Source organism: Ursus americanus, chromosome 27, assembly GCF_024610735.1.
Source record: "Ursus americanus isolate L20-20 chromosome 27, mUrsAme1.1.p, whole genome shotgun sequence".
In the NCBI taxonomy this organism is placed as follows: Eukaryota; Metazoa; Chordata; class Mammalia; order Carnivora; family Ursidae; genus Ursus; species Ursus americanus.
In genome coordinates, this window is record NC_142153.1 from 5308021 (window position 1) to 5331807 (window position 23787).

Below are 23787 nucleotides of genomic sequence, written 5' to 3' on the forward strand. Positions count from 1 at the left end.
ATCTACTTGTTTTCATTCAGTGAACATCTTTTAAAGAAGAGAAATCATTGTTACTTTTCTTCTCATTTCTAAGCAAAAGTTGAGAGATTAATAAAAACCAGTTTCAACTACATCGCTGGTCAAGTGCACGGAGTTTTCCTAGGCTAATGTGTATTACGGGTTTTAAGTTCTCCGAGGGCATAGTGTTCATCATCCTGTGCTGTGATTGACCCCTGTAGCATTTACCCTTTCTGCCTATTTTAGGCTATTTTATAAACTACTTCTTGATACATAAAGGATACTTGTTCTTAAAATCCTCTGCTTTGCAGTTGTCTTTTCTTGACATCTTTACTACTTGTCAGCATGGGATCTTGGTTGAATTTCTTATCTTCTTTGCATTTCCTCCTCTGAAAACTGAGGATATTAATCAGCAGTCACCTCATTGGATTGTTGAGTTAAATGAGATAAGCTGTAGTGCCTGGCACATAATAAATGCTCCAAAAATATTCAAGCTATCCTTTTCTTTCCAACCATCCTTATTATATTTTCCCCCTTTACTTGTTTATACCTTCACTTGATTAGGACAAATGGTATGTGTATCTTAAATAAGTGACCACCTTCACGTTTTCCTCAAACTTTTTAAAAAAACTTCATTTTGAAATGATTACAGATTCATAGGGAATTGCAAAAATACAGAGAGGTCCCCTGTATCTTCACCCAGTGTTCCCCCGAAGGTAGCTGTAGTACAAGGTCAGAACCAGAAAACTGACACTGGTGCCATCCAGAACTTATTCACATTTTTCCAGTTTTATACGCACTCATTTGTGTGTGTGTGGTGTGTATAGTTCTGTGCAGTTTGATCACAGTGTATTTGTGTAACCACCATCACAGCCAAAATACAGGAGACTGTATCCCTGACCCATCAACCCAAAGCCTCCTCTTGCTCTCCTTTATAATTTCCCCAAACCCTTGGTAACCACTCATCAGTTCTCTAGCTTTCTAATTTTGTTACTCAGAATGTTATATAAATGGAGTCATGCCGCGTGTGATCTTTACAGATTGGCTTGTTTTACTCAGCACGATGCTTGTGAGATCCATTCAAGTTGTTGTGTGTGTCAAATAGTCTGTTCCTTTTATTGCTGAGTTCTGTTCATGGTGTGGATGCACCACAGTTGAACCGTCTGTCCAGTGGAAGGACATTTGGGTTGTTTACAGTTCTGGGTTATTACAAATAAAGCTGCTGTGAACATTTGTGTACAGGTGTTTTGTGTAGACCTAAGTTTTCATTTCACTGGGATAAATGCTTAGGAGTACAGTTCTTGGATCAGAACTTTTTAAATGGGCCATTGTAAGCTTCTTTGAAAATACATGCTAATGCCATGTGCAGATATATAAAAGCAGTTATTTCTTAATGCCAGCCATTATAAATAATATAGTGTCCTTTGTTTTAAAATACCTTTCTGTATAATTTGCACCATCAGTCCAAAGTATTGAATCCTTTTTTTTTGTACTGTAATATTTTTTAATTTAATTTTTTATTTAAATTCAATTAATTAACATATAGTGTATTATTAGTTTCAGATCTTTTTGTACTGTAATATAATGTGTACTAAATAAATATTTCATTTTGTTAATGAATCCCCTTTCATATTGTATTGACATTTTTCTTGGGTATGTTACTATTCTCAGATACTAAATTTGAGTGGGGGACGTATTTCAAGTAATGTTTTTTCTTTTTATCAATTCTTTGCAATGTGGTAGATATTGAAATTTTAAAATACTTGTGAAGATGAACATGAAAAGTCAGGAAGTCCATTAATTGATGTCAAGCAGTATTTCAAATAATTGGTAATGTTGGACTTTTGTTTTCCAACAGAATGTTTGAGGTCCTAAGATGTTTTATAAACTTGTCTCCAAGATTAATAGTAAATGATGTCATTATTAAGGTGAAGCTACAAATACTGTGGATATGTGAAGAGCTCCTAATAATATCCATAGATTTAAGTAATGTTACTGAATTTGGGCATCAAAAGTCAGCAGAAGGACAATATAAATTAGGTGTGGTGGACAGGCATTAGCTGGTTGATCAGTTTTGGCTTTCCTAAATATATCTAATAGCCTTAAAATAACTGATAAAGGGAAAGTTTTGTAAAAATTGATAGAAAGGAAACAAAATGTAGAAAGCAGTGGTTCCTAACTCTGCTCATTTGAATAATCTAGGTAACTTTTAAAGCGGAGCAAGCACCTTTCCCTGGGCCAGTTAAATTAGACTCTGGAAGTAGTGCCTAGGCATTGGTATTTTTAAAATGTTTCCAGGTAGTTTTCATGCTTTTCATGTTTAGCCAGGGTTGAGAACCACTGACCCAACAGGAATGGCCACTATGCTCATACTTCTTCACCTTAGAATTTGATAGTGTTTGTGCTACGAGCATCCATCTCTAATGGATTAATGTGGGTTCCACATACCTTTTATTTATGGCTCTGTGGAGATGCCTGTTTTCCTAAGGGGGGGAGGGGAACCACACATGCGAATTGTGGACACATTGAAACTATAACGGAGCTTTAATGTGTGTAACAGTAGAGTGCCTGTCTTTGGAATGAAATACCCCAAACAGTGAGAAACTCTAAATCATTGACAAGTCAAAAGGAAACTAGGTTTCATCCGGGGCATATTATGGGTGGGACGCTTTTTGGGAAATTGGACATTTAGAAAACCTGCATGGGGTGTTGGGGTGAGAGGTCTCAGTTTTTATTGATAGATTCTATTGTCAGCCTTATTTAGTTTTTCCTTTTTTATTTTAATTTTTACTTGGCAAAAGTGTAACAAGTGAAGGTATGCAAAGATGAGTACAGATAAAAATAATTAATACCCCACCGATGTTCACAGCCTGATTCTACCACATCTTTTTCAGTATTCATAAAAGTATGTTTAACAATATAAGGTTTATGAGTTTTTTTGTTTTTAAAATAGGATCATAATATATTATTATGTAGTGTTTCCTCCTTATTATATCATGGATATTTCTTTAGGTCAATATATATCTAACTCTTATTTTCAAAAAATGAATAACATTTTCAATATGCCATAATTTATTGAGCCATTTGCCTGCGAATGGACATTCGGTGTGTTTTCTCTTTTTTTTTTTAATTTACCACAAACAATGGTGTATCTTTGTATATTTAAGCTTAGGTCCTTTGCTTTTGTTTGTAAAGTATTTTTATAATCCACAGTTTGGTTTTGGTCTTAGTTTCTGGATGCTTTCTTAGTTTCTGGATGCTTTCTTTGATACTGAGAATTAGTGGGCTAAAAGTCAGTTGATTTCCCATTAATTGGCTCCTAGGTATTAAGTTGGGCTTTAGATAGGAGAATCAGTTATTTTAGAAATGAATATTAATAAATCCTAATGGCCAGAAATGTTTTTCATAGGTCCTATAATCCCTAGAGTACCTTAATGGGAGGCCATCAGATAGGCTTCATGGGGGTCCATGAACCATCTGATATTGATTGAAAAGTTGTGTACATTTAATGGCTTTTATCATCTTTCCAAAGGGGTTTTTATTGCCCCTCAAAATGGTTAAAAATTTGTAATAAGGTATCAAGAGTAGAACTTAGTCTGCAGACCCTGTAAAGTACTGAGTTGCCATTGATAGCACATTTTTAATCACAATATTCTCTTTCTGTAAAGATCTGGATTGGAATATGTTTCTAATTTCCAGATGGCATAAGCCTAGGAGAGATGGCTAATGCCATAGCTAGCACACTCCAGACTCAGAATAACCTTAATAGGTCCTAATGATGTTCTAAAATCAGCAAGATGAAAGATATTAAGGATAAACATCTGCAGGAACTGAGGAATGGTTGGGCATGGAGGACAATCTCAGATGCACCTAAGATGAAAAGGAGCTAGGAGCGGATTTGCCCACAGGCTTGTGTGGGCTAGCTCTCTGATGTGGCTGCTAAAAATAGGAGTGAGTTGGACCACATTTGATGAATTGTGTTTGCGTCTGAAAACCGCATTTGGGTGAGACACAAGCAAAGGAGGGGGACAAGGATAGGGATGGACTGAGATGTGAAGTCACACGAGTAACCATTGCAAAAGGAGTTTGGTTGTTGGATCTGAAGGAGAGGGTGTAAAAGAACAATGGTGGCAACCCTTGTAGATTAAGAAATAGGAAGACCAGAAAATGTGCCCAGTAAATGTTTGAATGAATGAATGAATGAATGAATGAATGAATGAATATTACAAGGCTAAGGATTTTGACGTGACCTAAGCTCTAGTGAGAGTTCTCCAGTAACGGGGTGGGCTGCCCTAGAAAGCAGTGACTTCCCAGTGGAGCCCTTCAGTCCTAGTGATGGGTGACTGGGGAAGGGCTGTAGAAGGTGTCCTTGTTCTCAGTGATAAACTGTTTAACAAGACTTCAAAACTCTGGTAAGTGGAATTTTATATTTCTCTCAGGTACTTTAATTCTAAAAGAGGAGACAAGTCCAGGGTAATATCGTAGGCTCTTTAAAAGTACTTTTATAGAGGAGTGTTTTTGACTCAGACTACATGATTGTCCGTATAGGTGCTGCAGCACTGAACTCTAATAGGTTTTTATCTGAAATCGTGATGTACGTGTTATTCTGCTGTTACATCTGAAGTAGCTAGTCTAGACTTGTAGAGTGAGTGTGGTTGAAGATTTTATTTTTGTGACTTTGAAGGAAAACCGCATTCTTTTCAAGCTGCAAAAAGAGCTTTAAAAAAGGAAATTTCACCACTTCCGGTGGCCTCAGGAAATAGGCATACTACCTCCATTAGACTAATTGTCTGAATCCTGACTCAGATAATAGTAACACACCAGAGAATTGGTGTCCTGCTGTATCATTTACATAGGTGTGCCCCTCAGTGTGCATATTGTGAAAATGGATCTCTATTTAAGTTGATTAACAGAGATATCTTTCATTACCCCTCAAATAGTTAACTTTAGGTTATAGAAATGGATATTGCCCAAATTATTCTATATAAAGCTTTTTAAAAAACAAACCCTGTGTCTCCCATTAGCAGTTTTAAAAGAGATTGGGGGCTATTGCCACTGAGGACCCCATGGTTTCCACTCCTTTTCATAGGGCCCTAGAAGTTTAGTTCAGGGCTTAAGATGGGCTCCACCACTCACTGGCTGTGTGGCCCTGACTTCCCATGAAAGATAATGCTGGGGCTTCTACATTGTGAGAAAGCATGGTGCCGGGTGCGTCAGGAGAACTTTGTACCCGTTCTGTTCCTGTGTCTTCTCTCATCTTGTGATCTCCTTTCTGTTTTTCCTGATGCAACAGATACTATCATCTGTATGTCTTGTACTATCTTGAAAATAGCACATCTAAAACTAATTTTTTTGTATTCCCATCCCCATCCCTTCCTCTTCTCGTCCTAAACCTGCTCCTGCTCTCTCCTCCTGTCTCCTCTTTTCATCCATGGGCACCACTCAGCAGAGGTAGCACTGGAAGAGGCTAATACCGCAAGCTCTGGATTCCTACTGTCTTGGAGTAAATTCCAGCTCTACCACTATTGCCATGTGGCATTGGACAAGTGACCTAATGTCTGTCTCTAAATCTCAGTTTCTTCAATTATAAAATCAGTATGATAGCCATCTGTCTTACACAACTGGGAAAATTCAGTGAGATACAAACATGTTAGCAGTTGGTATGGTTGCTGATGCTTAAGTGAGTGCACAGTATCCATTCATTATTTATAACTTAAGCTGGAAGTGGTGATGTCATCCTTAATTCCTCTTCTTTCCCCTCACCTAAGCATCCTCGGTGCTGGTGATTCTGCCTCAGGAGTCTTTCCTCTTTCTCATCACTGCTTTTAGGTCAGGGTTTTTTAATTTGAATTAATCATACTCAAAGAGGTTCATAATCCCTTGAAATTATATGTACATCTTTTGACATATGTGTATTTTTCCTAAGGGGAGGGCTTTTAGCCTTTATCATTGACTTTCACACCGGTCAGTGACCCACAAAATGTTAATAACTACTGGCTTCAACTCTTATCTCTAGCCTGTATCCGGTAGCGTATACACTGACATTCCTCCTCGCAGCTCCGTGCCTGTAATCTCTTCACACTGTTGCCCAGTTAACTTTTTTTTAGTGTTTTTACATCACCATCCTGCTTACACAGTTGTGTTGACTCCCTGTTGCCTACAGCAGTGGTTCTCCCCTCAGACCACATACTAGAGTCACATGGGAAGCTTTTAAAGAAATACCCAGGTCCCAGGGGTGCCTGGGCGGTGCAGTCGTTAAGCGTCTGCCTTTGGCTCAGGGCGTGATCCCAGCGTTCTGGAATAGAGCCCCACATTAGGTTCCTCTGCTGGGAGCCTGCTTCTTCCTCTCCCACTCCCCCTGCTTGTGTTCCCTCTCTCACTGGCTGTCTCTGTCAAATAAATAAATAAATAAAATCTTTAAAAAAAAAAAAAAAAAAAGAAATACCCAGGACCCATCCTAGACCAATTAATTGATGCTAACAAATACCAGGCATCAATATTTTGTTTTAAAGCTTCCCAGGAGATTTTAATGTGTAGCCAGACTTGAGAGCCTCAGGGCTACAGGGTAATGGCCACACTTGTTAGCGTGGCACTTAAGGTCCTCAGGAGCCCAGTGCTGATCTTCAGCCTGATCTGCCTCCTCTCCCATTCATATCCCATCATTTGCTCTCTGGATATATACTTCTGCTATTCCCAGAACGTTCCGTGTTGTTTCCTCCCTCTGAGCTTTTGACCGTACTGCTCGCTCTGCCTAAAATGCCTTTCAGCCTTTCTCTGCCTGGTCATTTAATCATAAAACAAACCTTCCCCCAACCCCTGAAGAGAATTGCAATGCTACTTTTGTACTAACTTCTATTATAGGCCTTAAACTGTATTATAATTACTTGTGTATCTGTCTTCCACATTACAGTGAATTCCTAGAAGGTAGGCTCCTTCTTTATTTCATTTCTCTAGTGTTGACACCAGGTTTAAGAAGCTCCCTGAGAGTCTAATGAATGAGTAAATGACAGCGAACAAACAGCAGCCTACTGTGGGGAATCTAGAAATCCACGGGGTTGGGGAAGGTAAATATGGTATACTTGCTGTGGTAAGGAATGCTCGGCGGAAGTTTTATCCTCTATTGCTCTTTCATACTTTTATAAGAATGAACGATCAATATATGGAGTTTCTCATCTGGGACTAGGAAAGTCGAGACCACCTTTGAAAACATCTCCAAACACTATTGAACATTATCAAACATAATAGCGTAAAGTTGTATCATAAGACTCTCCAGAGATTTCTGAATGAGAGATGGGGAATCAGCCATTACGATGATGGCAACTTGATTTTCCCCAGTGGGTTTAAAGACACCCTTATATGGACAGTTCTTCAGACATTATATGTTTCTAATTTTGATCTCACCCCTGGCCTTTAGGTTTAGCTGCTGCCTAGTCCTTCTGTTGGCTATTTTTAATACTTTTTCTCTGTGTGTCTCAGAATTGTCCAACACATTCTAAAGAACGGTAACTTCAATGTGATTTATTCTTCCTGTTTCTTCAGTGCCCAGGATTAATTTAATGGTTATTTTGGAAGACATTACTTTAGTAAATGATCTGAGAGAGATTCTTTTGGATATTTTGTGGGGGATGTCTTGGGTTGTTTATTTGCCTTTTAATTATTTTTCCTGAACACCCCCCCACTGCACTCTTACGAGAAGAGATGGCTTATTTAACACTTACACAAAGGACAGCGAGTACTAGTCTGATGTCATGAGTTGGGTGTACGTCATTCTGATATGCTGTGTATGAACAACTAGAATACCCTTTGTCTAACGGGCTTCTGATTATTTTATAATCTTATAAGCTTGAATAATAAGGACAAGATTTTTCTTATTCAAAATCAGAATGTTAGTTGGAATGTATTAATATGCTATCCTTTTATGCTTCCATTCATCTTATTTAAAAAGTATTTTAAAAAGCTTTGAAGAAATCTGGATTTATCAAGAGCCCCTTCTTTAAATATGTTTACATAAAAGGATCTCAATCTGTGAAACTAAAAAGAGTGATTTTTAGTCATTTTTTAAGAGCATTTTTAGCAACAGATGTGAGTCAAAGAATTGGGAAATACAGCCTTTCCGGGCAACTGGAGAGACAGGAAAATAAAATGTCAAGAAAAAAGAAGAAACTAACTCTTACAATGACCGCATTAAGGTCTAAAATGGATAATGGTCTATTATTTCACAGTCTACAATCAACCACAGATACGCCGGTATTGTTTGTCCACTCTTCTTTTGGTGAGCCAGGGCCTACAGAAAGGAACTGGTCCATGGTGTTTTTGAGAATGGCTTCTTGGATTATTATAATTACTGGGCTATTATAATTCTCAGAGCTAAGTTGTTAATCCTCTGGCTTTTTGCTGCTTTGAAAAATGAGCATCCATCATTGGAGCAGTTTTAAATGAACTATTTAGTGCTTAAGAGATACAATTATGTATGTCTATCATCAGGAGACTAGGCTATACCACCCCCACCCCTGGAAGAAACTAGTTACCTACGGGGTCCCCGTAGCAACTGAAATTAGAATCTCTTATGAATATGTCAACAGACCACATTCATCGACAGCAGAATTATCAAAAGTTATAGAATACATTCTTGATTCCCCAAGTCTCTGGTAAATTGGTACCAAGTATTGTATTCTATCACACACTTGAGCGTTTGCCCTTCAAACAAACCTTACAGATGCTTGGGGACCCATGAGAACATATTTGAAATTATTAATAATAAAACCGGTAGCCTTGGGCTGTTATTATGAGGATCCTTATATTCTTATCCTGCAAGTTCCCTATTCATCCAAAATATGATAGAGAGGGAACCTAAAAACCCAGAACCCCAAAGTAGATTCTCTATCACATACAGGTGGTTTAAGCTGAAATTCCCCTTCATTGTTACCTCCTATAGCTAAAAAATATGTATAAGTAAAAATATATATAAATACAGTTTATATATAGAACTCTGTGTCAAGTACTGTTCTGAGTGCTATATGTACATGAACTCGTTTTCTCAACAATCCTTGGAAGTGGGTTATCCTCATCTTACAGGTGGGCGGAGAGAATTCTGTTAAGTAACTCCCAATGGTCGCAAAGCTAGTAAACTCCGATTTGAACGATCCCAGCAGTATGACTCTGTTAAGTGTTCTACAGTCCTCTTTTCCTTAGAAAATCTTCAGTCTCAAGTTAGAAAGTAGAGTAGCTCTTACCCTAAAAAGATCGTACATGCTCTTGCGGTAAGCTTGATTGCTGTGAAGCAGTGTGCATTGGAGTAACAAAAACTAATACTTGGTTCTACTGTACCAAAAGCTTTTGGGGGTCAGTAGCTCGTTGCCTGATTCTTAATAGTTTTCCTGTAATTGGATCAAATAAACGGAGAAGTGGGTGTTTATGACCAGCCGCTCAGCGCGGTGCATTCATCCATACACCGGCCACCAGCACAGGAGGGGCAACCGAGTCTGATTTGTGATGGGTGAAGTTTGCCTTCATATTATCTGTAAGAAAGAGGTTTCCAAACAAATAAGTAGTATGAGATTGCAGGACATTTTTACTTATTTCAACATAGAGTATTTGCAATTACTTACGCCTTAAAAACAGAGAGAACTCACTTTAACGTTTTATTAATAGATTCAAGTAATAAGGCTACGTTTACAAGTATTTTCAGTGTGGATATATGACTACCTTGAAGCCAAATTAGAGTAGAATAGGAAGATTTTGTTACTTTTGAAATACTTTGCTCTATCTTTTGAAATCCTGTGACTTTAAATCTAATGTTTTTCCTAAAATCTCAAATTACAGTACATTCGTTTGTTGTTTTGGGTTAGCTTGAATACTAATAAGTTATAGAAGTTCAGATTGTACTCGATAAGCCTATGCTTATTTTTTTCATTTATGGTGTATTTATTACATAAGATGTTAGTGCTCGTTTGTTCAGATCTGGCAACTGGGCTGTGTCTGTAGCACTTTCAAGCAGAGCTTCTTATATCAGTAAATGCAGAAGTACTGCCCCAAGACAAAGGAGGAAACTCCCAGTTTCAGAGTAGAGGAGGGCCGGTCTCTGCTCTTTTAACTTAGTGGATGCTAATGTTGGGGCGCATGAAAACATGTCTGACTCTGTACTCTATGAACTCCAGATAAAGGGAAAACAAAAGCACCTATTAAACCTATTTAAAAAGCACCTATTAACACCTATTACAAATAGGTGTTAACACCTATTACATACCAGGTACTCTTTTTAAGTGGTATAGCTATGTCTATATATTCATGCACGTTTTTCTATCTACCTTGCTGTGTATGCATGAACGTGTGAATTTATTTAATAAAATGTTTCTATATTAAGCACCAGTGTTTTACATGCTTTACAAACATAAACTCATTTAATCTTCATAATAACCATATGAAGTGTGTCTATTACTGTCCCTATTTTAAAGATGGTGAAACTAAGACACAGCAAGGCTAATTGCCCAAGGTCAATAACTACTGATGATGAGGCTAGAATTTGAACTCAGAGAGATAGAGATGAATTCTTAATCCAGTCCATTCCCCGGACATACATTATAGCTTTCCTTTCTCTTTATCTTTGCTTAGGTCATTGCTACTGTATAATGTTCTTTCTACTCCTTTTGCTTTTGAAAGCTCACCAGCATGCAAAGTCTCAGTTCAAATGTCACTTCCCCCAAGATGTCTTTCTTGATGAACCCAACTGGAAGCCTCTAATTAGATTCCTAATGGGATGAAATTCTACCCTTTGAGATACTTACTGGTTACTCTCTTCTATGGTAGCAAGTTTGTATTTACTATCATGTTTCATACCAGATGTTCAGCCTCTTGAAGGCAGAACTGTCACTTACACTATTTTCTGCTATAGTCATGGGCATCCTGCCATTCACACAAAGTTGCAGAGGCTTGGGAGTTTCATGATGGCAGGAAACAGCTGTTCAACAAATGTTTGTTAAATGGATGACCATTAGGAATGTATGCAGAGTTACCCTGTATCATTTCCCAGTATCATTCTATGATACTTTAAAAAATCAACTATGATAAAATAAATATTCAGACAACAGCAGTAATAATACTGCCTCTATGTTCACATCCTGATATAAATTATGGTATAAAATCATGCCAGCTAGGAGCACCTGGTGGCTCAGTCCTTTGAGCATCCGACTCTTGATTTCAGCTCAGGTCATGATCTCAGGGTCCTGGGATCGAGCCCCACTTCGGGGTTCTGTGGTCAGTGGGGAGTCTGGTTGAGGATTCTCTCCCTCTCCCTCTACACCCTCCCCCCCACCCCATTCATGCTCACACTCTCTCTCTCAAATATAAATAAATCTTTAAAAAAAAAATCATGCCGAATTAACTACTTACTAAGGTTTCAAAAAAGAGCTGTCTTTAAGAGTTTGCTACTATGTATGTCTTTTTTTTTTTAAACTTATTAAAAAAGAATGCTGAAGAGGAAATGGTTTATTCTTTTGGAGTTAGATTGTTCTGTTCATGTGCGGATAAAGGTACCCTAATCCATTTCTGAAGTATTTAGACAGATTGAATAGCTATGAACTATGCCAATATAATCACTCTGAAGCCTAGGATGAAAGAACCATCTTTTTAGCATATATGAGTAGTAGTAACATTGAAGGCCACATATATTTGTTTCAAATTATAGGATGGAATAAATAGAGAACTTCTGATTTTAGCAATTTTATAATCAGACCATATCACTGTTTCATTTTAGTTTGATTAACATAATGGTTGATATGATATAGTAATCAAAATTGTAAATTTATCAATTTAATCTTAAAAGGTTAATTTGGAGATATAGGGATGGAATGTTACAGACTTTTTGAAGATATGTATATCAGTGAGATTTTGCTATGTAACAAATCACCTAATACTAGTGACTTAGAAAAAGAAGCCTGTGTTATGTCTTATAATTCCATAGGTCACCTGGGTGGTTCTTTGGGATGGCCTAACTCACATGTGTGACGGTCGTCATGCTGGCTGGTGTGGGGGCCTCAGCAGCAGATGGTACATCTTTGCTCCATGTGGTCTTCTCATCCTCAGTAGGCTAGCCAGGGCTTCTTCACGTGGCGTTCCTGGGGTTCCACAGTGCAGCAAGAGAGGGCAAGCCCCAGTGGGTCAGCTCTTTTCAAGTTTGCCCTTGTCCTGCTGGCCAAACCCGACTCAGTGTGGAAGGAGCTACCCAAGGGTAGATGCAAGGAAGCAGAAATAAATAGGGGTTCATTACTGCAACAAGCTGCCAAGATACGGAATTTGTAGGTACCTACTTAGTCAGTGTCCCTAAATTCTGATGTGACCTTAGGACAGCAACATGAGGTGATTAAATAGAGAAAAAATGAGCAGGTTTTCAAAGCTACAGAGTTTTCAGAGAGACAGTTTCTAGACCCTAGGTTCTGCTGAAATACTTAATAGTCATTCGAAGCCCCTTTCAGTCTTTGTTTTTTGAAGATTTGAGCTATAGGAGTGGGGAGCCTTTCATCCTCCCTCACTCAGTTAACATCCCAAATTGATCTTCAGCAAGGACCACAGCGATGGTAGAAGGGGTGTGATCATAGTGGCTCCAGCCACTTAGTGAGGAGAGCTCCTGTGTGCTGATGCGGCATCTTGGAGGGCTCTGACGCCGCCCTTGCTGTTGGCACTATTATCCCTGTTTTACAGGTGAGGAAGCAGACTCGCAGACATCCTGTGGCTGGTTGATGGGAGGCTACATTTTGAACTCAGGCCTTTCGGACTCCACAGCTACTTCCGAAGAAGAGTTGCTTGCTAGTGGGTTCATCATGCTTTTTTCCAGCATGAAGCCTTTGAGTATTTTATGTCACCCTTGAAAAAGAGGGAACCATGGAGAAACAGGAGGTTTTGGGTTTCGTTTTGGGTTTTTTTTCCCTTTCTACTCTTTCCCTACTCTACAACCCTCACTACTTGGACCAAATAACCAGGTTTAACTTGAAGATGATAAAAGCTCAGAATGGAAATTTTACTGCTGGTTCCAGATGTAATTTTTAAATCTTCCAGAACAACTGATCCCTCCCATCATGTCACCATGACTCTTCTAAGGTTCCAAAGTAAAATTCAGAATCCTGAGATATTCTAGAACATATATTTAAAATGTCATTAGAAGATAACCTTCATTTAAAAAATCAACTGCTTCTCTCCCCGACTCTTACCCCCATGTGCGCTCCCAGAGCGCAGCGCACATAACTCTGTCTTCATACTCACCAGAACGTTGTGTTTGCCTGGGTGGGTCTGTCCTTCTCACCAGAGTGTGAGTTCATCAACATAGAGCCCTTGTCTGTCCTCTCTGCATCAGCAGCACCTAGCCCCGAATGGGAGCATTCTGGTATCTGCTATGTGATTTTATAACTGAATTCCATGCTTGGGGAGGAATTCTTTTCTTCTCCCTCCTTTTGGTCTATTTGTCCTCCTTTGGTCCTGTCTTTTCCTTTCTAGATCATTTTTCCTTCCCTTTCAGGCTGTTTCTGGTCTTCAGCCTTCCTCAGCTTTCCATTTCTCCCACCAGCTCATTAGCCATTTTTATATTCACTTCATGTTGAAATGATAGTATCTGGATATATTGAGTTCAATAAAATATGTTATTAAAATTAATTTTCCCTGTTATTTTCACTTCTTTAACCTTACTGTGAGAAAATTTAAAATTATGTATGTGGCTACACTAGAGGGTCAATATCCAGGTGAATTCATTAATGCGCGTTCATAAAAACAGTTGTTTTTGTTTTAATTGCGTGGATCTGGGGGCTCCTGGGTGGCTCAGTCGTTAAGCGTCTGCCTTCGGCTCAGGGCATGATCCCGGCGTTATGGGATCGAGCCCCACATCAGGCTCCTCCGCTGGGAGCCTGCTTCTTCCTCTCCCACTCCCCTGCTGTGTTCCCTCTCTCGCTGGCTGTCTCTATCTCTGTCAAATAAATAAATACAATCTTTAAAAAAAATAAATAATTGAGTGGATCTGTTGCACTAAAGAGCCCATAGATCACCATCTCCCACACACATAGACCTGCCTCTCCTGCCTCCCCCCCATCCAAAAATTCATGAAAATGCATGGGGAGAATTTACCTTGCTGTTAATGATGCACACAGATTTTTTTCTGTCATACGTAGGCCTGAAACAAAAGTACAGTTGACTCTTAAATTATTTTCACTAATGAAAAGGAAGCAACAGAGTGACTAATGTAAATTGGAGGATGCACTATTTTCTTTGGAATGTTTGGGTTCTTCCATTTTGGAACAGGTGTGGCCACTGTTGAAAGAAACAGTGGAGTCATACTCAGCATATTTGATACATGAGAAACTGGAAAACTGCTCAGCGTTCCCTGCCTTCCATACAATGGATGTAGGATTCATCATATTGTTCCTCTGCAGTGCAAATTTCAGTGCCTAAGTAAACTTGGTGTATTTGCTTTTTCTTTCTGGTTTAGGGAAGAAATCATGTTTTAGCTTAGAAACTCTTCTTCCGAACTGTGATGTAATCGGTTAAGGATAATTGTGTCAAAAATAGCCTCACAAAGTCCTCTTGTGGCATCAAATTTTGAATTCCAGAAATGCTGTGGATCACTAAGAATTAATTATATTGATCTGAGGTTAGTCATCTTTGAGTAGTGCCGACTTGTTTCCCTCTGGCATGGAGTGGGAAATCGCCCACCTCCAGTGACTTTGGCTTGGGGTGGTGGTGAGTGCGTGTCAGCTACCATCTCGTGGGGGGAGAAGCAAGTGCCCTTTACAGCTGGGCAGTGAGGGTGGGATCCCAGACGGGCAGCTGGCAGTTTTTGTGAACAACCTGGAGGGGGGTTTGTGCTGGTGGTTACCAGCTCATGCCAGTGGGCTGTTTACCACTTCGGGTGTTTGTGCCATAGGTGGATAGTGCTTCATGAGGGCGTAGTCAGGTCTCGAGGATCCATGTTACGGGATACCTGCCTGTGATAGGGAGTCAAGGAGTGAGCCGGGCCCTGGAGCACAGACCTGGGATTTGGGAGTTGAGTAGAAAAAAAGTCTCTTGAATTCTAAACTGACACAATATTGTAAAATTAGGAAAACAAACAGCTCTGAAAAGATCTCTAGGATTATAGCTAAATGGTTAATATGGAAGACGTGTCCTAGAGAGGTTAGGAGGGGGATGGAATTATCCAGTGTTGATTCAGAGTGAAACTTTGGACAAGTCACTGAATTTCCCTGTGTTACCCACCTGTTTAAAAAAAGTGAGGGGAGGGGGATAATATCTCTCAGAGGTGTTTGGAGTTTTGATTGATGTTTGAATGTGTCTTTCATAAAGTGACCAGTCAGACCAAAGTATGTCATCGGAACTCAAATGTCTAAAACTAATCTGAACCGTCTTGAGTAGATGTTAAGCAGGTCTGTGGCTTTGATATAAGTTGTACTTATTAAGGAAGTGTATATATTTTAAAGAAAGTTCTATGTTACTCCTAATTTTCTTTTGAATGTCAGGTGTATGCTTTGGGTCTTTAGCTGTTAACTTGAGTTTCAACATGCCTTATAGGTGGTTAGTCACCTAGAGGGGACGAATTACCAGTTCCAGCCACCCAGGAAGTTAAACGTACTTCAAAATGCTTCTTGTCAAGGACGATGCCTTTTGCAAATATTTGAGATGTTTGTTCTCAGTTGTAATTTATTAGTGAACCTGTGTCCTCATAGCAACTCCTCGGGAGGTGCAGAAGACAAAGCCAGAAAGCAAGTAAATGACATGAGCTCATTCTATATCAAGAAAAAAGCTTTCATTGAAGGGCACTTGTTGATAGACTTAGTGTGTATATTTGATGCCTATTTAATTTCACATCTAATCACACTGTTTAAAGAATCTGACAGAGTGTCCTTTTACTTTGCTTTTCCTTGTGAGGAGCAAACAGCACTGCCACCTTGTTGTCAAAGTTCTGATTTGAATGTGCTTAAAACTCAACTGAACGCGAGTCGTGAAAAGAGCTTACTCTTTCTCTGTCAGTACTTGCGAAAACATTTTAAAAGAAGTTAGTATTATTGGACTGAATTCAGTAATTAGCATAATCATGATGCTATGTATTGTTCAGCAGAGCACGCCCCTTGGCCAAATTTCCCATTAAGAGGACACCGATGTTGTCCTAGTGAATAAATCCCGGCACACATGATGCCAATCAGCGAGTTCCTGCCTGCTGCGCCGGTGCGGTTAATTTTAGCCGCGGTTTGTTCTAGGAGTTGTAAAACTGTTTACCCAAGTAGAAGTTAGTAAGCTGAAATGTGACTTCTCGGCCTAATGCGATAGGATATCTATTTTAGACTTCAGATTGTGTTTATGGTCGGGAGAGCAGTCTTCTGAAGAATTGCGGCTCAGATTTCCTTTGAAAGTGCTTGTAAGTAGTGGGTGGATTTTTAAGATTTCTTTGTTCTTTTCTCCTTAAATCTTCCTATAGTAATTTTTTTATCTCTTGGGAAAGCTGGAAACCTTGGGATGGGTACTTCAGAGGATTCTAAGAATGGTGGCAAAGGTTTTTCTTTACATGTATCTTACTGCAAGAAACCTGCCTTTTTCGGTTTTCCCGAGAGAAAGTATTTGATTCTTACCGTTTTATCTTTGCAGAAGCAGTCTGTAGATTATTTCTTATTTTATCTGTTAAAATATTCGATTAATGGAGTGGTTGTCTCATTGAGCTTTATTTCTATGGTAACCTAACTCTTAGGGAAAAAAAAGTTAAAAGTGGATTCCTGTTACACTTACTCTGAGCTACAAGTTTATATACAGAAATAATGGGAGTGTCACATGTAACTTTGTAAGATGTATAGGTGGGTGGTTTTTATTTTTTTAAGAAGATTTTATGTTTAAAAATAGACCTATGGCCCTCTAAAGAGAAGCACTTAAAAAAATAAATTTAGGAGAAGGCTTTACAAAGTAATTGAAAGCATCCTCTAGAAGATGGAGTTAGTTACCAAAATTAATCAAAGGTCATGAAACTTTTAAATCTTAACTGCTCCTTAATTTAACAAGACATTGCCAACTTAAATTTACACTGAAGAAGACTAAAGATTTTAATATCGAGTATTGTTAAATAAAATCTGAAGTACCTTGCTTAGTTTGAGGTGCGTTTTAATTCAGAGTACACCCAGCTTCATGCCAAACAACATGCTTGTAACAGAGAACCAGGCAGAACATTTTTTTAATCAGTTAACATAAGTTATATCTCCTGGCGGAATATTGGTTTTACTGAAACAATTCTAATAGGTCGTGTAGTAACGGCTCTCCAGGCATCCCCGTCCTTATCAGCACTGTGAGCAAGGAGGGAGGCATTCCCTCAAATGCCATTTTCCCATTTTGCAAGTCTTTATTCAAAGACTTCTTTGTTATTATGTATTGTCTGATTTTAAATCCAAATGACCTAAGGTGTCAACAATGAAAGGAAATGTTTCAGTGGTACATTTAGTAGGAAAAGAATGTAAGAAGGGAAAATAGAACTGAGTTCTTGAGCTATTTTTAGAAAGCAACCCCTATTAAAACTTAAGTTTTTTGTTGAGCCAAAGAGAAATTTACAGTCCAGATTCGTTGTAACTATAACAGAAAAGTCTGTAATACATCTTCAGTAGTTAAAGGGGCTTTGTTCCAGCATTTGCTTCATAATACATACTTCCATGGGAAGAAAGTTTTAATTGTCAAGGACGCGCCATCAGCATCTGAGTGGAGTGTTTGTAAAGGTGCACCGTCGGGGGTACTCGAGGGTTTTCAAGCTGTTATTCGTTCCCTCCGCTGTCGGCTGTCGTTTAGTCCTGTGGAAAAGAAAGGCTGTTCAAAATGTGTCCATTTAAAAAATTTAACAGAAAGAAGCTTCCATAGGTATTTTTACTAGAGGAAGCGTGTGTTCTTCTAGGAGGAGTTGCTAAAATGCTCATAAACACTTTCAGAGTATCCCTTTTAGTGATTTATGTGCTGTGAGAGCCTGATATAGGTGAGTGAAAGGGGAGATCATTTTAATGATGTAAGCATCAGTGTGGGAATTTCTTGTGTTTGCTGGGGCGGTGATTCTCTTCCCTTCTTATCTTGTGTGCCTGATGAACTGATACTGGTTATGGTTCCCTCATTAGTAGAGTCTCTGTTGACTAGTTATGACCTTGGGCGTGACGCATCACAGTGAGCTCAGCTCAGGGTCACAGGTCGGAGGTCCAGATGCTGACCAGCCTGGGCAGTTGTGGGGCCTGCGGAAAGAGACCAGCAGCCCACTGTTCTGCGCATGTGCTGTGCACACTTGCACCTTCCCTCGTCGCCCTCCCTGCAGTTGGCTTTGTGCATTTCTGTCCTCCAGTCCTGTTTAAGCTGCTTTCCCTGGCCGCCTGCCCTCTCCTCCTAGCCGCCTGCCTCTTAAAATAGTTCTAGACACAGGCTCTGACTGAGTAGCTCCTGCTTGCAGTAGATTTATTCTAATGTTTCTCTATTCCTAGAGAATTAGCCTTCTGCTCTGAGGCTTTGAGAGATTTTTCAGGGAAGCAAAGAAGAATTTTGGGGGGGGGGTTCCTCTTCATTCACATGAGGTTTTTAATACGTAACTGGACTGTGCAGTTATAGGGGAACTTACATTATCTAACAGGTTGCCTTTTGGTTTGGAGCTGAATGCAAGTACACAGTGATCACATCTCTAGAACGTTCTCTTTCAAAAGGAAATTTTGTAGGAATAGGCTTTGTTATACTGAATTTCAACTCTTTTATCTAAAACGAAAGGAACAGTGCGCAGAGGGATCCCTTGAGCTCTGTCTTGTGCACAGGTAGATGGTAATAGGATTGGACCCTCTGCTGGAATTCTGATTTCTTCTGGAAATACTGGCACTGCTGTTATTACTTAGCATGTGAGAAACACCCCCAGAGCACATACAATGCACAAAGACCGCATAGTTCCTACTTGCGAAGGACTCACGTGCTGAAATTCGGCAGTACACAGAGACCCGGGCCCCCGACATCACACACTGAGTAAACTGGCAGAAACCATAATATGAAAGGGAAGAAAAGGAAAACAAATTGGAGTGGGGAGGGTTGGGGGTAGCTTGTGGGGTAGTTTTCAGATCATCTGGGCTTTTGCCAAATAGGACAAACTACAGTGTCCCCCAGGGTGCTCTTTCCCTTTCTCTTCCAGCAGCTGGGGAAGTGATGGAGATAGATGAGACTAACCCCAGCCACCAGATCCCCGACGCCAGTTCCCCATTAGAATTCCCCACAAAAGGGTGGAGATTCACTAGTTTCCCTGCACCTGGAACGCTTATTATATGGAGGAGGTAAACTTAGTGCCTTAGAAAGTCCAGTAAATGTAAGAAGCATCTTTCCCAATATACTGGTATTTGGATAGAAATCTGAATTTGCATTCCAGATTTTCTCTCTCTTCCTGAACTGATACGCGCTTGAACTAGTTCCTTAACCTTGCACTGGGTTAGGATGTTGAGTCACCTGTTGAATTAGAGAAGTGCCTTGAGCTTCTCAAAAGAAAGGTATTACGAAGGTCACCTAAGCATTACTGCAGCTCATAAAAGAGTCAGAAGAACATGAATCAGAAGGGAGCTAGTAAGACAAGCTTTGGGTATTGGAGATTAATAAATAGGAGTATTCTGTATGAATCTGTGAGTCATTTTTCCCTTTATATGCAACCTCAGCCAGTCTCTGACTAAGGTTCTGGGTCTAGTTCATGGCTCCACAGCTAAGAGACTTGGAGAAGACTCAACTAAGAACCTCACAAAATGATTAAAGGGTTGAAAATGATATCTATAATAAGATGTTAGAAAACTTCTATTATTTAGCCTGATAGAAAAAAATGACCAGGGGACTCTTGAATTGTTATGCAAGTAAGTATATGTCTCAGAACCAAGGAATGATGACCAACTAGTATCTATTTCCATTGAGAATATAAGGGTTCAGTCCAGCAAAGGCTGGGTTAGAACCGTGGTCCTCACGGCGCAATGCCGGTTCTCTCAGCATCATTACCACCTGGGATCTTGTGAGAAACGCACCTTCTCAGGCCTCACCCAAGATCTATGGATTCAGCAACTGTGAAGATGGGGCCCAGCAACCTCTTTGCTTTGACAAGCCCTGCACATGATTCTGATGCACACTAATGTTGGAGGACCACTAGGTGACATATAAAGCAAGGTTTTAGAAAATGGAGAATTTGAATACTGGAAAATATAAGCTTTTTTTCTGGAAGTCATTTAAAAATGGGACTATATTTGTTTCTGATGTTTTCAATATTCTTTCTGAAGTCTGGAGATAAATGACCTCTCAAAGTCCCTTTTAGCCCTAACTTTGTTCTGGATTTCCTCTGTCACTTAGAGAAGATTAATAATTAACCAGGAAAATTTTGCAATTATTTTTCTGAACTCAGTAGTTAAGACAGTGCCCATTTCAAATGAGAATCAAATGAGAAAATGTGATGGTACTGTTGTATTATCAGATAATATCACAGTCTTATTCAGTAGACTCCCTCCTCCCTATGTGACTTTTTTACAGCCACCTGAAGGGGAATTTGGGCAAAGGTCAAAACAAGGAATGTTAGCTGGTGATCATTCTGTGTCACAGACTGCTGGCTGGATTGGTCGCTTTCTTCACGAAGCCCATGTCAGAAGATAGGTGGCTATCGGGAAAGTTTGACTGTTCCCCATTTTCCCAACCCTGTTCCTTCTGCAGGAGGAAAACTTTGTCAGTGAGCTGTTGTACCACCTGCAGGAATGCCATTCCTCATCCTTGCCATGGGAAATTCCATCTGACACCCTAGGTGGAGGGGCAGAGCCAGAGGGCCTAAAGAGAATGCAAGCATAGGCCAATATTAGCAGTTTGGGGGGGTCTCTGCTAGAGGTGAAGATAGTGACCTATTTCATCTTGATGTTTTCAGTGGTACACATGCTAGGCACTTTAGTGCAATTGAATGGTTACTCAGTTGAAATGTTCAAGGCCACAGGCACTCTGCCCTCCCCTGTGTAATAAATTGTCTAGAGTTAGGAAGGTGACCATTCTTCCCCTTCCTGATCAAAATAGTTACTCCTCCTCAGAGTCCCTCCACTCTTTGTGCTTTTGCCTGATGGAATTGTCTTGGGTCGAAAACACAAACTATTGAGAATGTGTCTATTTGTTATATTTTCTATAGCATTTTATATCATAAAAGCTTTTTGTGGTCATAAAGAGGCATTCTCCGAGGACGTGTTTTGCCATTGCTGCTTAAAAAGTGTCACACAGTGGCACACTGCTGTCTCCAAAGAAGACATGCTCTGTTTTGGCCAGGGTACTGTGCGCTCATATTTTAGTACTTAAAAACGGGATAGGTAGAATGCTAGGCTTTTATAGCTATAGTTAATCACACATTCGCAGAGTATTAAAAGTTCCTTGAAGTGAGAAAAGACAAGTGAGGGCAGCCTGGCTCAAACTCCAGTTTGCCTTGTAATGGGAGACAGAAGGGTAAAGGTGGCAAGTGGATATAGCAAAGTTGCCCCATCTGCAGACCGGGCTGTGTTTGAAAACACTGACCTCGCAGATGTGAAGCTGCAGGCACTGTTACTTTCTCCATCTGTGTCGATTTACAGAGTATCTGAAATCCTGTGAATCCTGGTTGCACCCTGATAAGAGAGCTATATCTCACCAATCCAGAGGGCAGGGACAGCTGATTTTTAATACCCTTAATTGGTCTGAATATAAAATGCTCTCTTTAAAACCAGCGAACTCTCAATAACTATAAATCCAATAAAAAATTCAAATGTTTAGTTGGTTTCATTCTTACTGAGAGCAGGCAACAGGCTATTTTGATGTCTATACAAAGAGAAATTACTAAAGAGTCATCCCCTTTGGTATTTCACCCTGGCAAAAATAATTTTGTTTTTAAAATCATGCTTATATCTAGTCCACATGTGTTTCATTAAAAATGAGAGTGGGGGGCGCCTGGGTGGCACAGCGGTTAAGCGTCTGCCTTTGGCTCAGGGCGTGATCCCGGCGATCCGGGATCGAGCCCCACATCAGGCTCTTCCGCTATGAGCCTGCTTCTTCCTCTCCCACTCCCCCTGCTTGTGTTTCCTCTCTCGCTGGCTGTCTCTATCTCTGTCGAATAAATAAATAAAATCTTAAAAAAAAAATGAGACTTGGGTTGGGGCGCCTGGGTGGCTCAGTCGTTAAGCATGTGCCTTCAGCTCACGGCATGATCCCGGGGTCCTGGGATCAAGCCCCACATCCGGCTCCTCTGCTGGGAGCCTGCTTCTTCCTCTCCCACTCCTCCTGCTTGTGTTCCCTCTCTCACTGGCTGTCTCTCTCTCTGTCAAATAAATAAATATAATCTTAAAAAAAAACGAGTGGGTAAGTGGCTTTGGCTAAACCTTTTTTATTATAGCTGTTCAGTCCAAAAAAATTAAACGTGAAGAGAAAGGAGGGGGAGAAGCTCCTTTGCTTATTATTAGACTACTGAAGAATTACTGACCTAATGATTCAATAAAACATCCCCAGAAACAACCTAATAAGGTACTAGTTAAATAATTTGTGGTGTTGCCACCTAACGCAACTCCGTGCAGACATTTGAAATGATGATGTCCCATCTGTAATGCGGGTACCTTGCAGGTTACAAAATACATACGTATAACCATTTGCCAAATGGAAGGCATTTTTTTCATGGCCTAATGGCTTCATTTCTTTTTTAAAAGGGAGGTACTTATATGTACATGAAAAAAGAATGCTGTGCACCAAATGTAAGCAGTGGTTATCTCAAGGAGGTGAGCTGATGTATGATGTTTTCTCCCCTTCTTTTTGGCTGCCTATATGTTAGATTTTTTTTTTCAATGAGCATGTATTATGTAATAATGAAAAACTTTCTTTTCAAAACACAGCTATTATAATTCATTTTGATTTTGACTTTTATATTTTATTTAATTTGGCAGTGGCCTCCCAGTGGCTTACGTAAGTAATGCGTACTCCGGTGGATGAAACTAGTACACCAAAACGTACACAAAACAATGGGTTTTTTTTAGTGGTAAGCTAGGAGCATTTTTCCTTCTTTTACTTTCTTGTGTTTTCACCAGATTTTTTTATATGAGTGTGTATTATTTTTATAATGGGAAGATTTGACTTATCTTTAAGGCACATTTGAGACCTTGGTTCTTGGGAAGAGGCCCACCACACAAACCAATGTGTGGCAGTTATGGACAAGGGGTAATTTTGTGAATTCTGCAGCATAAAAGCTATTCGGCAAGGGTCTGCTTTCACAACTTATGACTGTGGATGTTCAGTGAGCTCTAATATGACTTCAAATTGAATAGGATCTCAGGTATTATTTAATGGAAGGGAGCTGGGGGAATCCAGCGTATTTTTAAGTCACTAAAATAATATTTTGTGTTAGAATTATCCATTTAAATTTTGTAAGGGACTATCATTCTTGATCTTAGATATAAAATAGTGAATGGTAGAACCGTACGTTGTAGAGCTCAGAATATTTTGAGTGACAGTGATGAGGAATGATAGAAAGAACAAGTCACTTAGCTAGTATTTCCAAAGCACTTCTCTTTGCAGTATCAAAGTGTATCTCACCAGTGTTTATTAAAAGTGATAGCACTTTTGGCTCCCTCAATTATTTCTGCCAAATGCTGCTAGGATGTTCTTGTGGCCTTAATGAGAAGGTTATTTGGGGTAACTATTTGGTACTGGTGGCAGTTGATTTAAGAAAATAGTGAGCAAAAACAGTAGGCCTCCCTTTCAGCCCATTTTGTGTGGTAATGTGGGAGAATAGGTACTTTTGACGGTTATTTAAAGGGTCTCTCTTTG

At 39.6% G+C, this 23787-nt stretch overlaps 1 protein-coding gene across 4 annotated transcripts in view; it reads left to right on the forward strand.

The window, feature by feature from the left end:
* The window catches only part of SLC20A2 (solute carrier family 20 member 2), a 104558-nt gene that overhangs the window by 15420 nt on the left and 65351 nt on the right, over positions 1-23787 (forward strand). Inside the window, exon 1 of one of the 4 annotated variants that reach the window (XM_045779195.2) lies at positions 16131-16384. The exons of the other annotated variants lie outside the window; for them this stretch is intronic. The gene's annotated coding sequence lies outside the window, so the exon portion shown is untranslated. Of the gene's footprint in view, positions 1-16130; positions 16385-23787 lie in introns of those variants that run through there. 4 annotated transcript variants of the gene reach the window in all.